Raw genomic sequence first — 13,588 nt, forward strand, 5'->3', positions numbered from 1 at the left:
AATGAATAACATACTTGTTCCAAAAAGCCTCTAAACTTTGATGGCATCCCTTCAATATTTCTTAATTAAACTAACGATTGGCATCTTTTTGCTTTGTTGGAGAAGGTTGATGGATGATGCTACTTGGCCCTTATTGTGGTTCCACATATTTCTTGGACTTGGTGTTGGAGTTCTTGCACGATTGGACTCAAGAATTCAAGTTTCTTTGCTTGTAATTGAGCATTACTTTCACATAGGTCTTGTAGCATTATTGTATGCTTTGTAAGTTGACAACCACGCCTTCCAACACTAGCTCCATCACAACTAGGCAATGCAAAAGTGGGAGTCTTACCAAATTCGTATGATGCAACAAGAAAAATAGTTTGCAAAGATCTTACATAAATATAAGACAACGACTTGATGGAGAGTTGATATAATGAGACAAGATATAAGACTGCATTTCTTGATTATAAGATTGAAAGACAATATTGATATATAAGAAAGAGAAACAAGACAAGATTTCGATGCAAGAGAAGATCGGATAAGAAGACAATGAACTCAAAGAGGACTTACCTTATTGGTATATAAGAAAGAGAAACAAGACAAGATTTGGATACAAGACAAGAACAAAGTAGAAGATAATGAACTCAAAGAGGACTTACCTTATTGTAAGAGCCTCGTAAAGTAGCTTAGCAAGATTGAAGGATTTGCAGCCCAAGATCCCCTATTTATTGAAATTGGTGGGAAGTTTCTAGGCAAGCATTTACATAAGCAATGACACAATCATTGATGACATAATTAAATATGTAACCCTTAATGAAACTAGAAATGATATAAGCACTATTGATGTAAGCACTTACATATGTGACCTTCTCTTCCAAGGAATCTTGTAGACAATTTTATTGTAGAATATGCTAGAACTTCCTATGGAAACCTTATGGAATTTACACAGTCTTGACAATTTATACATCAGTATGAAGAACCCCACTAGTCTAGCTCGTGGCCTTCCCACAAGCTCTCCCTCATCTTCTTCTTCTCCTACATCTACCTCTTTTCCATACATAGATCCTCCTACCATGGCACTCATGACCTCGTTTTCCAAAGTTGCAACAATTCGCTCCTCCACCAAGTGTCTCTTGATCCTTCCTTTGTGGCATTGGCAAACATATTGTCAACCAATTATGAGGAATGCAAGAGCTTTTTCTCCTTTAGCCACATCTATGTCTACAATTTATCTCCAAACTTCAATAGAGACCTTCTCTTGTCTTGCACTTCCTTGGTGCCATGATGAATTTGTGCCCCATGCTCCACAACAACAACATTGGTGCCTTTAAATCATTATTGATCCCAAATAGGAAGGATACAAAAGGATTATAAGAATTCAAAGTTAAAGTAGTGAAAGAAATGTCAAAGGAGCTAATGAAGGCCACCTAGTGAATAAAAATAAAACCAAAGAGAACAATGAAGCTAGTTATATCTCAAAGGGTGCCAAAAGTCATGGCAATAATTTTTTGGATCTCTATTCACGTATGCACAAAATTCTTAGAAGACATATAGTAGATTCGTAAGTCCATCTATCATGTCAAATGTAGGCATATTAAAAGAGAGATGATAGGACTTGAGATAGGTAAAGGATTGGGGCTATCTACCCAAGAAACCCTATGTATCTCTCATTCTTGTGTGTGCTAATTTTTGAGGACTTGGCCATCTCTTCATTCTTTCTTCCACCATAATGGAAGTCTTAGAGAGAGAGAGAGAGAGAGAGAGAGAGAGAGAGAGAGAGAGAGAGAGAGAGAGAGAGAGAGAGAGAGAGAGAGAGAGAGAGAGAGAGAGAGAGAGAGAGAGAGAGAGAGAGAGAGAGAGAGAGAGAGAGAGAGACTTGAATGTGTGTACTATATGTGTATATATGTGTGAGGGTGAAGCATTCTCTTGCCTCTCTTCTCTTCTTTTTCTTCTTCTTATCTTACCACATCATACGGTGGGTTGAGGCATTCATGGTCATTGCAAGAGAAAGAGAGTGAAGGATTGGGAACAAGAAGCAACTTCTTCTCTATTATAAACTATTGCTTCTTGTTCTCCTTTTCTTTTCTATTTAAATTGTACCTATCATGCTTTCTTTTGATGGCAAGGCTACAACCAAACAAGGTAAGATTGGCGAGTTTGCTATGATTTTTGAATTACTTTTCTTTCATTCATGGAGATTGAGTGAAGAGATATAGACAATTTGGAGCAACCACGTGAGATGTGTAAACAAGAGGAGGGAGATATGAAGCAATAAGAGCACACACACAATGGATACTTGAGCATACAAAGAAGTAGGGCTGAAATCCTTCTTTTTCTTTATTTTTCTTTCACACGTAAAAATACTTAGTTTATTGCATGATAAAAAGGTTAATATGAAAGTACTGAAACATATGTATATGTTGTTACTAAGTGTGAACTCGCTAAGGATAGATAAGTGTTAATGATGCGGGATCTAGAGCATGAGAAAGGCGGTAGCTATGGAGGATGGAAGATAAAGACACAACTCATGTTGACATGACAATGTAGACAACTGTTATACAAGTGAATTAGGTTTCAAGATTGAGACTTGAACTCATAAACACAATCTTGTGTATGGACAACAATGACACAGACACTTGACATAAGAGACAAGTACTATTGCATTATCATCATATGAAAGTGATAGTTCAAGTACATCATTATATAGAGTTCCTTGGTAGCACTTAACATCCACTGTGCATATGGTATTTTGTCTCTCTTCCTAGAATGGACTGCATCTTCCTAGCCTAGTTGTCCTATACAAAGGGACTAGAGTAGGTGTGATTGCAAGTATCTCAATACCCCTTCTCAATCACAACCAAAAGTACAAAGTCTGTAGAGGCTTTAGTGAAAGCAACACCTACAAAGTGTGGGCACACCATAAACATGGCAAAACACTAGAGGCTATCGCAGAAAAGGCTAAGTGTGGGTACCACAAACATGATGGACATCCAGAGGCTATAGCAGGGGCCTTACAAAGTGTATAGAGGCTGTAGTACAAGGATAACTGAGGAGTTTTACAAGTTTATGTTTGAGACATTAGGACTAGGAAATGCAAAACTAAAAAAGTCTATCTAAATAGAAGGATTGATGAGGTTTATCCTTCTCTTGGTGGTCTTCTTCTTCTTCTTCCTTTGCTCCATTTTCTTCTTCTTCTTAGACTGCAACTAGATATGCCTTTTGGGACCTCTTTCTTGCGTGGCAGAACTTCTCAGTGTGTCTGGTCCTTTTGCAGAAGTCACAGAAGAGCTGATCCTTCTTGCCTTTGTACCTGTTGTTGCCAACATATAATGCATGCTCATCTCTAGAGGTACTTGGTTCTTCCTTAGTTTTTAGATTCTTTTCCTCTTCTAACAGTGATGCCTAGATATCAACAAGTTCAGGATTTGGCATGTTGATTAAGGTTGTTGATACATTATTATATTCAGGAGGCAAACTCTTAAGTAGAACACCAATGCAAACATCTTCTTCCATTTTAATGTTGATTCTTGCAAGTTGGGTTAGAAGTCCTTCCATGTAATTTGGATGTGTGGCAAGTGATGTGGTGGACTTCATTTCAAGCCTGAAAAACTCAATCAGGAGACCATACTTTGATGATTTAGACTGTGCACTGAAAAAGGTGTCAAGTCTCTTCCATGTATCCTGTGAGGTCTCATAGTTATCCACATGGTGGATATAGTTGTCGTCTAGCTCCAGTTTGATAATGGCCTGGGCTTTGTCATCATTATTTTGCCAAGTAGCTGCAAGGTCCGCATCCCAAGGTTTCTTCTCTTTGCCATTTCTGATGGCCCAGAGACCCTTCTTCATCAAGATGAGCTTGATGCAGGTTTGCTAGGTGTGAAACCCAACTCCCTTGAACCAAGCTATCGGTGAGTCTTTTCCCATGTTGGAGAGCTGGAGCAGCAGCAAATCAGTTCCAAGATTCTCAAATTTTACAAGTGAAAGAGTAGATTACAATGTGTCAAGAGACACAAGTAATGGTAGTGTGAAAACACACTACATCTGACTTGATGTTGAGCTTGAATCTTCCTGTTCGGGTCTTCGATCCTTTGTCGATCTTTCTAGGTCCTTCCCCTCCTTGATTTGATGCTGGGGTAGTAGATCGGAGTGACAGTGGGTTGCTCTAGGTGGCAAGAGAGAGAAAATGATGAGATTTTTGAGCTTTGATGAAAATGGCTATGGCTGACAATTTAGGGTTTCAAACAGGGGCCTGGTTTTTTGCTCTGTGTGGGCTGTATACTTGATCATTTCCCAAACTTTTTTTATGGAAAGAAAGCTTGATTCATGGGCTTTCATTACCCCATAACCATCATCAAGATCTAGTTGAGCAGCAAGCGCGGTGGATGACGAAATGAAAACATGTGCAGATAGGATAGATTTCGACGATTTTGACAATGCTAGGGGCAGAGGTGGCTAATGTCAGCGACTATGATGCTGCGTTGCTACGCTTAACTAGAGGAAGAGGTCTTTAGAAGGAATCATTAGTAGATATGCTTTATATTGAGAGATCCAATGACTCCAAGTGATATGGGTCCTGTTGGCTATGGAGGACACCCAAAGCAGAAGTTGAGAATATAATGATGTACTTGAACTATCACTTTCATATGATGATAATGCAATAGTACTTGTCTCTTATGTCAATTGTCTGTGTCATTGTTGTCCATACACAAGATTGTGTTTATGAGTTCAAGTCTCAATCTTGAAACCTAATTCACTTGTGTAACAGTTGTCTACATTGTCATGTCAACATGAGTTGTGTCTTTATCTTCCATCCTCCACAGCTACCACCTTTGTCATGCTCTAGATCCCACATCATTAACATAGTATCAGAGCTCAGCTGAGCATGGCTGAGCTCTCCTCTACTCTCTCTCAGCTCATCTTAACCTCAGGTCAACTCAAGTCTAGCTCATGGTTCCATTTCTCACCTCCATCTCTACTTGACCTTCCTTGGCAGCCATAACCAGCTTGCACCCTGCCTGCTTCAAGCTCTTGGATCTCTCTCCACAAGTCATATCTCACTGTAATTCCTTCTGGGAAAATGTTCCTCTACTTCCAAAGCTCCTCCTTGGCACCTCACACCTAAGCATTGCACACCTTGGGGCGATATGTGACCAGGGTGACCACAAGTCCAGCACGTGACTAGGTCTTGGGTTGGCCGTGAAAAACCTCTGCCTCTTCCCCTTCCTAACGCCATCACTGGCACTCGTCGATAGTCCATGAGGATCGGATTACCCTCTTCATCATACGAGATGTAAGGGTTCACATATGACTTCTCGTCATTGGGCTCTTCCACATAGTGGATGGGAGCGTCACTCGGTGGATGTGTCACGAAGGGTCCAGGTGGTCTAGGTATGCCCATGGGATTGATCTCTAATCTAGAAACGGCCGGTTTTGCATCATTAGGTGCTGGAAGGGCCAATGAGGCTCCTCTTCCGAAGAAGTTAGGCAGCCTATTCCAGTAGTATGGTGAGTTGTACTGCTGTGCGTAAGGAAACCTTCTTGGCAATTGACAATGCATTGTGTCGTGGCCAAACCTTTCGCAATTTACACAAGGCCTAGATCTTGGATCTTGGCACTCGATAGGGATGTGGTTGCCTCCACTGTGCACACACTGGACATGCGGTCTAATGGGTCTCTTTACCAACTCATGCAACTGTGCTAGCTCTATCCTGACTTCGACTAGCTCTTGGTCTTGTGCCGTGCTCTTGCCCTTATCCTGCATGTTAGGGGCTGATCTCTCGCTATAGGTTGTGGATAGAGCCATCTCGATTCTAACACTTCTCTCCATAAGCTGGTCATCTACCCTCATTGCCTCATCGAAAACCCTAGCGAGCACATCCCTCTGCAAGCTCCAGTTGCTTGCCAGTGCCTTGTAAAGTTCCTTGCTACGGATTCCATTTATAAAAATGGTAGAGACCACTCTCTCGTTTGGTCATTTGTTGGTAGGGATTCTCTTAAATAGGCTACGTACATGGGTGATGTAGTCTCTAATGTCCTCTTTGTCCTTTTGACTGACATTCATTAGTCGGACGATGAGGTTGTTCGAATAACCTGTCTCTAAAAATCTATTGATGAAGAGATCCTTTAGGCAATTGAAGTTTGTTCGCTCTGTTGTGTCTAGGTTGGTGTACCACATCCTTCCCTTATCACCCAAGCAAAGCCCAAAAGCGTGCGAGCATTAGGTGAGGTCCGTGAGACTGTTGGCTTCACAAACTTGCTCGAATTGCTCCACGAAGCTATAGGGGTCATTGTTGGGTTGGTACTTGTCCAGTTGCTTGGCCACTGTAGGGATCTTCTTGTGGCTCTTCGCCCCCTGCGTGACTCCTAAGCTTGTGAGCAAAGAGGTGGTTGGCACAGTTGCACTCTGTTCTGGCTATGTTGTCTATGAGCCGCTTGGCGACAAGCTCACTTAGCGTCAGGTCTACCTTTAGCTCCCTCTACCTCTCTGCATTCAGCCCTATAGTGGCCTTACCAACTAAGGCTAGATTGTGTCATGTCTTGTGCACCTCTAAGTCTTGCCGCAATTTCCTGGTCCTTTGCTCGCGGTTATATGCTGTGATGCTCTGCAATGCTTTCCTAGCTGCCTTCCTCTCTTCCTCAGGGCTCGTAACTACTTCCTTGATCAGTCTACCATGGATCATGGTCCTTGTTAGCCGGTCGTATTGGTCGACCATATGTTGCAATTCGATTGAGAACTCGCCCAAGTCCAGTTGGTCATCCTCTCGGTCTATGTCTGCTCCTAACATTTCTGCAACCTCTCGCTCCACCCAGTTGTGGATCAGTCTAATAATCTCGGGTAGCGACTTGCCCTCAATCTTGTCATCTTTGAACTCTTCGGGGCCTTCAGGGTCCTATTAATAACGGGGCTATGTGGCACCCAGCTACATCTCACGATTTGCTCCTACTAGTGGGTTCTTTGAATTATTATGATTCTATATGAGTTCCTTATTATTGAAAGCCGTTGTCAATTTTATTCACACCTGTGCTTAGTACTTTCCAGTGCACAGTGCCAAATCAGGCTTTCTCCCTTTTAGTGCACTTTAAATGAACAATGCAGTTACCGCTTTTCCCCCTTTTGTTCGTAGCCTAATATGACTCTAAGCGTGTTTCCTAACTGCCCTCACATATTGTCTAGGGTCTATGCTGCACACTCTACACCTCGTCAAGGCTAGATTGGAATCTGAGGGTCAGTTTTAGCTCTAAGTCTTGTCTGTTCTATGGCCTGCTACTAGAGGTTGACTCTAGGCTACCTAGGTGTGGTTTCTCCAATTTCTGTCTTCTAAGAGCCAGGTCAGGCACTCAGGGGTGTTTGGAGATGTGTTCAGAGTGCCCTTGGCCTGAGGAGGAAGCTCACTTACCAGTTTAAAATGTTTTGCCCTAGTGGTCCGATTCCCAGAATCGGACCGTTTGATTCTGGGTGGTCTGACTATCCAAGTTGGATTGTCCGATCAGACCGGGTGGTCTGATCCTACTCTTGGTCCGCCCACTATTTGACAACCAATCGGACGGGTGAGTTCGAGTCTAAAAATGGGTCCTACTGCCATGTTGCAGGGTTTGACTGGCAGAGTCAGATGGTTCGATCGCGTAGTTGGTGCGATCAGACTGGGTCGTCCGAGTCTAAGGTGGTGCATCCGATCGGACGAGTGGTCCGATCAGACCATAGGGGTCTGCCATAGGTGGTCTGACTGCTAGAGTCGGACGGTTCGTCTCTAAGAGTCGGACAGTCCGAATGTCCGATTCTGGGAATCAGACACCTACAGCTCTAACTTTCCAGATCAAACAAGCACAACTCAAAGAAGGTCAAGGAATACCTGGAATGGCTGGGCGATAGAAAAACGACCGGATCAAATCCCTTCTGTACTTGCACTCACACACTCTCTCTCAAGCTCTCTCTCTCTCTCTCTCTCTATGTCTGACTGCAAAATGAGGCCTCCCCTGATCTTTTGAGCATGTTATTGCCATGCTCAAGTCTCCTTCAACCTTATGGTTGCCCCTCTTGTACCCATCTACTCAAGATTTAGATTTTATTCCCCTTTCTCCCTGTTTTTAGCAGCAAAAAACACATCTATTTTCCCTATTTCCTTGGTTCTAATCCTATTCAAGCGCAACAAAAATAAAAAACAGTGGCTGAAGTTGATTTACCTACTTGGCTACTCAACAACAAATTGAAATACTTACTTATTTCGAAGATCAACCACCTAAATCTCCTATCTATCTCAAGCACCAGATCGGGCTGAAAACCCTATCGTTATGCTCGATTTGAAGCGTGCGGCACTCAAGGCTCAATTCTGTTGGTCCCGGCAACGGAACCAAGATGAAGGGAGCTACAAGCTCAACCCTGGAGACCTACAGACTGCTTATTGGTCAAGCCTTTCAAGCCGACCAATCATGGCTACCTCTCACATAGACGACACGCCCTCCCTACCTATGGGGTGTAGTGAGCTTACCTTGATGCCCGATCGAGTACCCTTCTATCCCGTGCATGCCGGTAGTTCTGCGATCCTTGAGGCAAGCTCAAGCAACCTCAATCCCTCTCCAACAAGCTCCATCCTCCATAGTCGCGTGAGACAAGAGAAGAGTAGAGAAGAGAAGAAGATGAAGAGAGGAGATGGGGAGCTTCTTCTCCTCAGTCCCTCACTCTCACACACTCAGTCCCTCACTCCCTTACACTCACTCACTCCCTCTCTCAAGCATAAGTAAGAAGACAGGAAGAAGAGAAGAAGAAGAAGAAGAAGTTTTTTGCCACACACAAGAATGAGCTTCTCATTCACTTTTCAAGTTTATATACATGCCCCACTTCCCGCGGGCGGTCATCCTCAATTTTTACATGGCCGGCCATGGCCTAGGCCCTTTTTCTCCATTCTTTCACTTCCTAGCTTGTCCTACCGCCCTTCTAAGTTTACAATTTGCACAGAAGGGAGGATGGCACTCTTTTACAAGGATTTGAGAGCATCTTTGCATTTAAAGGTGCGCTTTCTTGCTTTTAACTCCTCCATACTTTGACGGCTGCACCTTGGACTTTTGGCAGTTGTTCCCATGATTTTGGATTTTTTTTGGACTTATTATTCTTCTGGGTGCCTTCTCCAGGCCTGCCCTATGCCTTTTCCTGCTTCTTAGATTTTTCTATTTTCTCACTTTTTTCCTGTTACTGGTGTTGCAGGAAACAGTCTCGAACTCAGGTTAACATTACCCCCCTCCTAGATGAGTGCTAGTCCCATGGCACTTGCGGGTTTGTGTTGATGAGGGTTTGGTGATTTGAAAGCTGGTAGGAGAGTTGATGATGATGGGGCCTCTTGGGGCTTGGTTGGTGGAGAGAAGTTGATCAAAATTTTGAGGTGGGGGGGCAGAGGATAGTTGGAGTGGATGACGGGGCCTCCAAAGTGGGTGGTTTGGAGCCCTTGTATGTACCTGAAAAGAAAATAAGTGCACTACCTAGGGGGAGTGTCTACCTCATCATGTGGTGCATTGTGCTCGTGCTAGTGGAATTGGGAGTTGGGTCTGTCAAGCTTGGGTGTTGTCCCACACTTAAGGACCCAGTTTGTGTGTAAGAAAGGTGTGATGGGTGCCACTTAGGGAGATAGGTCTAACCATAGGCAAGTGTGACCTCCCTAGGTATGTCCTGCCCTTGATGTGCCCTAAGTGTGATGTGGGGTATCAAAATGGGCTAGGGGTTAGGGATGGAGCCAATTGACCGAGACCACCAGATGTCCTAAATTGAGAACCCCTAGGTGCAGCGGCTGTGGCCTATGTGCAGTGAGGTGATTTGATTGATTTCTTTCTCTTTTCTTTTCTTTTTCCTTTGTTTTTTGGTTTCTTTTTCTTCTTCTCTTTTTTTTGAATTACATAAATATGACAAGAAGCTAGTCTTTGTCATCCAAGTTGTAAGAGGGTAGTTATGGGGGCTTAAGAGATTTTTCAAGGAATTTCTAGCTCTGTGCATGTACCCCTTGAGGTTTAGACATACTTGGAGAGTGGTGATGGAAAGAAATGGATGATTGTAATGAGTGGAGCAGCTATCATTCATATATTGTAAGAGGGCTAAGAAAAATGAGGAAAGTAGAGCAGCTTGCATCATTAATCTAGCCATAGTGCATCTGTCTATGACATTGAGATAAAAAAGAGTGTTGGGAGGCTGTGCTCTTGTGGTGTCAGATCCTGCCTTAGTAGTATCCTAAGAAACCTAAGATAGTTACACATGATGATGAAAGCAGGATCAGGGCAAGAAGAGAATTCATTGATGAAGCGGACTATTGAGTCACATAGGTCCCCTACTGTGAAGACTAGGGCTTCTTTGGGTTTAGTAGCATTCGCATTATAGATCCATGGAAAGTCGTATCTGTCATGGATGCTTGGATTCAAATCCACTCCTAACCTTCTTGGATATGGCATGAAAGTCGAGTCATTCCTTTCGAAGGGCAGGGTGTTACAAAATGCCACCCAAGCATCCATGTTTACATCCAAAATGTGCCTTCTCCACATTGGTTGGCATTCATAGCCCTTGATTAGTTTGGGTACTTCAAAAACTTTGTTCTGCCAAAAAAATGGTGTCCTCTATCCCCCATAATGTAGGGTTGTGTGCCCTCTCTGATATCTATTTGTCTCCTAGCTTGCTTCAACATTAATTACCTCTTCCACCACCTTGAATGGCAGTACTCTGCATAAGTTGGTAGGAAATCAAAAGCTAAAGTCAAAGGGCTTATGAGCAGTCTCTTGTTGCTCCTAGATTATGAGTTCAGCATTAAAGCTTGCTGGGAAGTCATATTGGCCTGGTGGGATAGGTCCTATTGGCACTACTGCTTGTCGAGCATTCAACCTATTGCATCTTGCTCGACCATCTTTTCTCTATTCCTTTTAAGTGCAACTTTCCTTTTTGTAGAGGTGTCCACTTGTTGCTGCTCTTTTGGTTGAGGGGAAGGGGGTAGTGGGACAAGTTCTTCCTCTTGAGATCCCATTTCAAAGCTTGTTCCTACCTCTTTCTCTTGTTTGTCTTCCAGTTGTGCTTCCTCGGCAAACCCTAGAGCATCCATTTCTTGTGGGGTCAAGCTTGTCCTTAGTAAATAACTCTTCTATTCATCGAGGCTAAGGCTGACACCCACTGGTTGTGTCGGCATATGCAATCCTGCTCTCAGGGCCTTGTGAGAAATACCCAGCTTCTTCTTCAATGGTTCAATGCCTCCCCTTGTTCTGTGTGAGTGATATCTAGGATTGTGTTCAGGAAGGCATGTTGTTAGGTCTCTAGGCTCACTTGAGTAGCCTTTTCCTTGCTCTCTGCTAACACTTTATCTCCTTTTACACGAGCCAGACGGCGCCCGCACCAAGTCCTTGACTCTTCTTTCATTCTGATTAGTCCAATCCTTTGCTCTTCTTGTCATTTCTTCTAGACTCTCCCCTTGCCTTTGAGCCAGGATTATGAGTCTTTGCTCTTGATCTTCAATCTCTCTCTCCAACCTCTTTTGCTCTTCCTTTCCCAAGGCTACCTCTTTTTTCAAATTCTCTATCTCTACTTGATACATGCGTGCCCTTTCCTCTCGTGCTGCCTCTAGCATTTCTGTGGTGTCTTGGACATTCTTTATTTCTTCTTGCAGCTCTTCATATAATCGTGACAGCTCCATGATGTGTTGCTGCATCCTCACCAGGTTCTATTTGTCCTCAATCAGCCTTGCTTCTCACTTTCCTTCTTTGCCCTCCTTACGAGCTTTACCTTCAACCACACAGTTACTTGGCGGGTCTTCTCTAATTAAAATGCCACCATGGACTCCTTTTTAGCTTCTAACTCGGCCACTGGTACCTTCTTATCCTCCTTTGCTTTCTCTAACTGTGAGAGAAGCTCTTGGACATACTCATTGTAGTTTTTAGGTGGTTTCATTGTTGAGGGTATGGAGGTCTCCACCCTTTGCCTCTTAGGGTCATGTCTCAACTCAGCGTCTACTACTGCTGCTAGTCGCTTGGTTCCTGCTACAAGGGTGCCTTTACCTGTCCCTTGGGCCATTTCTTTATTAACCAAGAATTGCACTCAGGCCAACATGTTGCTAGCATCAACTTTAGGCATGGAGCCTTGGGTGGTTGTGGTTGTAGGGGTGGTGGTGGGCACTAGGAGAGTAGGGATGGGATCAATTAGGCCCTTGCCCTTGCCTTCTTTCACCGGAGGTGGTGTGATCTCTAGAACTTGGGCACTTGAGCTTAGGTTTTCATCATGTGGCGGGCTTATATCACCTAACACATCTTGTTGGCACTATCATTCTATTGATATGCGCATTGCTAGCGCGATGTCCTCTTCTTCCTTCCTTCTCAATTATTCCTCTTTTTCAACTGCCTTCCTCATTCTCTCCTGTTCGGTTCTCTTTGATTATTCTTTTAACCTTTTTGAATCCTCATTTTCTTTCTTTTTTTGTTCTTCCTCCACTTTCTTGGATTCTTTCTTAGCCTTTTCTAAGTTTTCCTTCTCCTTTTTCCTGCTTTCTTCTTCTTGCTTCTCTTGTGCAGTCTTTTTCTTTGCTTTCTTAGCCCTTCCACGGCTAGATTGTGTTTCCTTTTCATCCTCTTTGTCACTTACTATTCTCTCACTTGATTCCTCTCGTTCATGGTGGGGAGATGACCTTTTTGGTGTCTCATTGTTGCCTTCTTCTTCTTCATTCTGCATCTCTTTCACTGCCTCTTGGATAAGAGCCATCAAAATTTCCCCATACCCAATGAACGAGGCTTTTGATGATGGTTTCTTTCTTTCAGATCCACCTTTTGATGCTAGAGATTCTCCACATGTTGGCCTGCTTTCAAGGGCCCATGCCTTAGCTGATTGGTTGATCGTATTTCTCACATACTCATTCCAATTGACCTCATCTAGTGAGTGGACTACCAAGCTCTCTAACATGGGCACGTTGATTCTGTGCATGAGCGAATTATACCATTGGCTAGAGAACAGGGAGTGGATGACCTTTGCTTGGAGCCTTATCTCTGGGTCGAGGATGTCTTGAATGTTGATGCCATCGTTGGTCAAAACCTAGTATTTCTTCATGTTCAACATGGTATAGACATCTCTTTTTGGTCTCCTTTCCACCTTGGGTTCCAGCGCTATTGCCTTCTCCACCAAGGCCTTACTGAGTTGGACCTGTACACCTGCTAGTCTCCTTCTTCTCTTCCAACTGTCACCATGCCACATTCTCTATCAGAATCGTAGGTTCTCAAGAACTCTACGCATTTGGTGTGGTTGATCTCTTGCCCAAATTTCTCGACATATTTTGCCAGATTACACTATTCTACGACTCTTTTGGCAGCCTCCTCCTTAGCCACGACTTCTCCAATGTTGTGGGTCCATGTCAAAAGGACAGATGCCTACTTGAGTGATGTAGGTGAGAACGTCCATGAGGAAGTCATTGGAGTCTATTTGACTAGCAACGTGTAACTCTTCCTCAATTAGAATTCGATCTAAATATGGGTGGGTTAGGAGCTGCTCTTCTAGGGGTCGGTTACAAATGGTCATCAACACCCTATAGGAGGTTGGAGCTACATAAGTGGGGTCATACTCCAAGGTTTTGATTTGCACATCATTGGTCATGATTTGGTAGCCCTC

Source organism: Lygodium microphyllum, chromosome 10 (genome assembly GCF_053477565.2).
Source record: "Lygodium microphyllum isolate KBCC chromosome 10, Lygodium_microphyllum_v1.1.10, whole genome shotgun sequence".
Classification (NCBI taxonomy): Eukaryota; Viridiplantae; Streptophyta; class Polypodiopsida; order Schizaeales; family Lygodiaceae; genus Lygodium; species Lygodium microphyllum.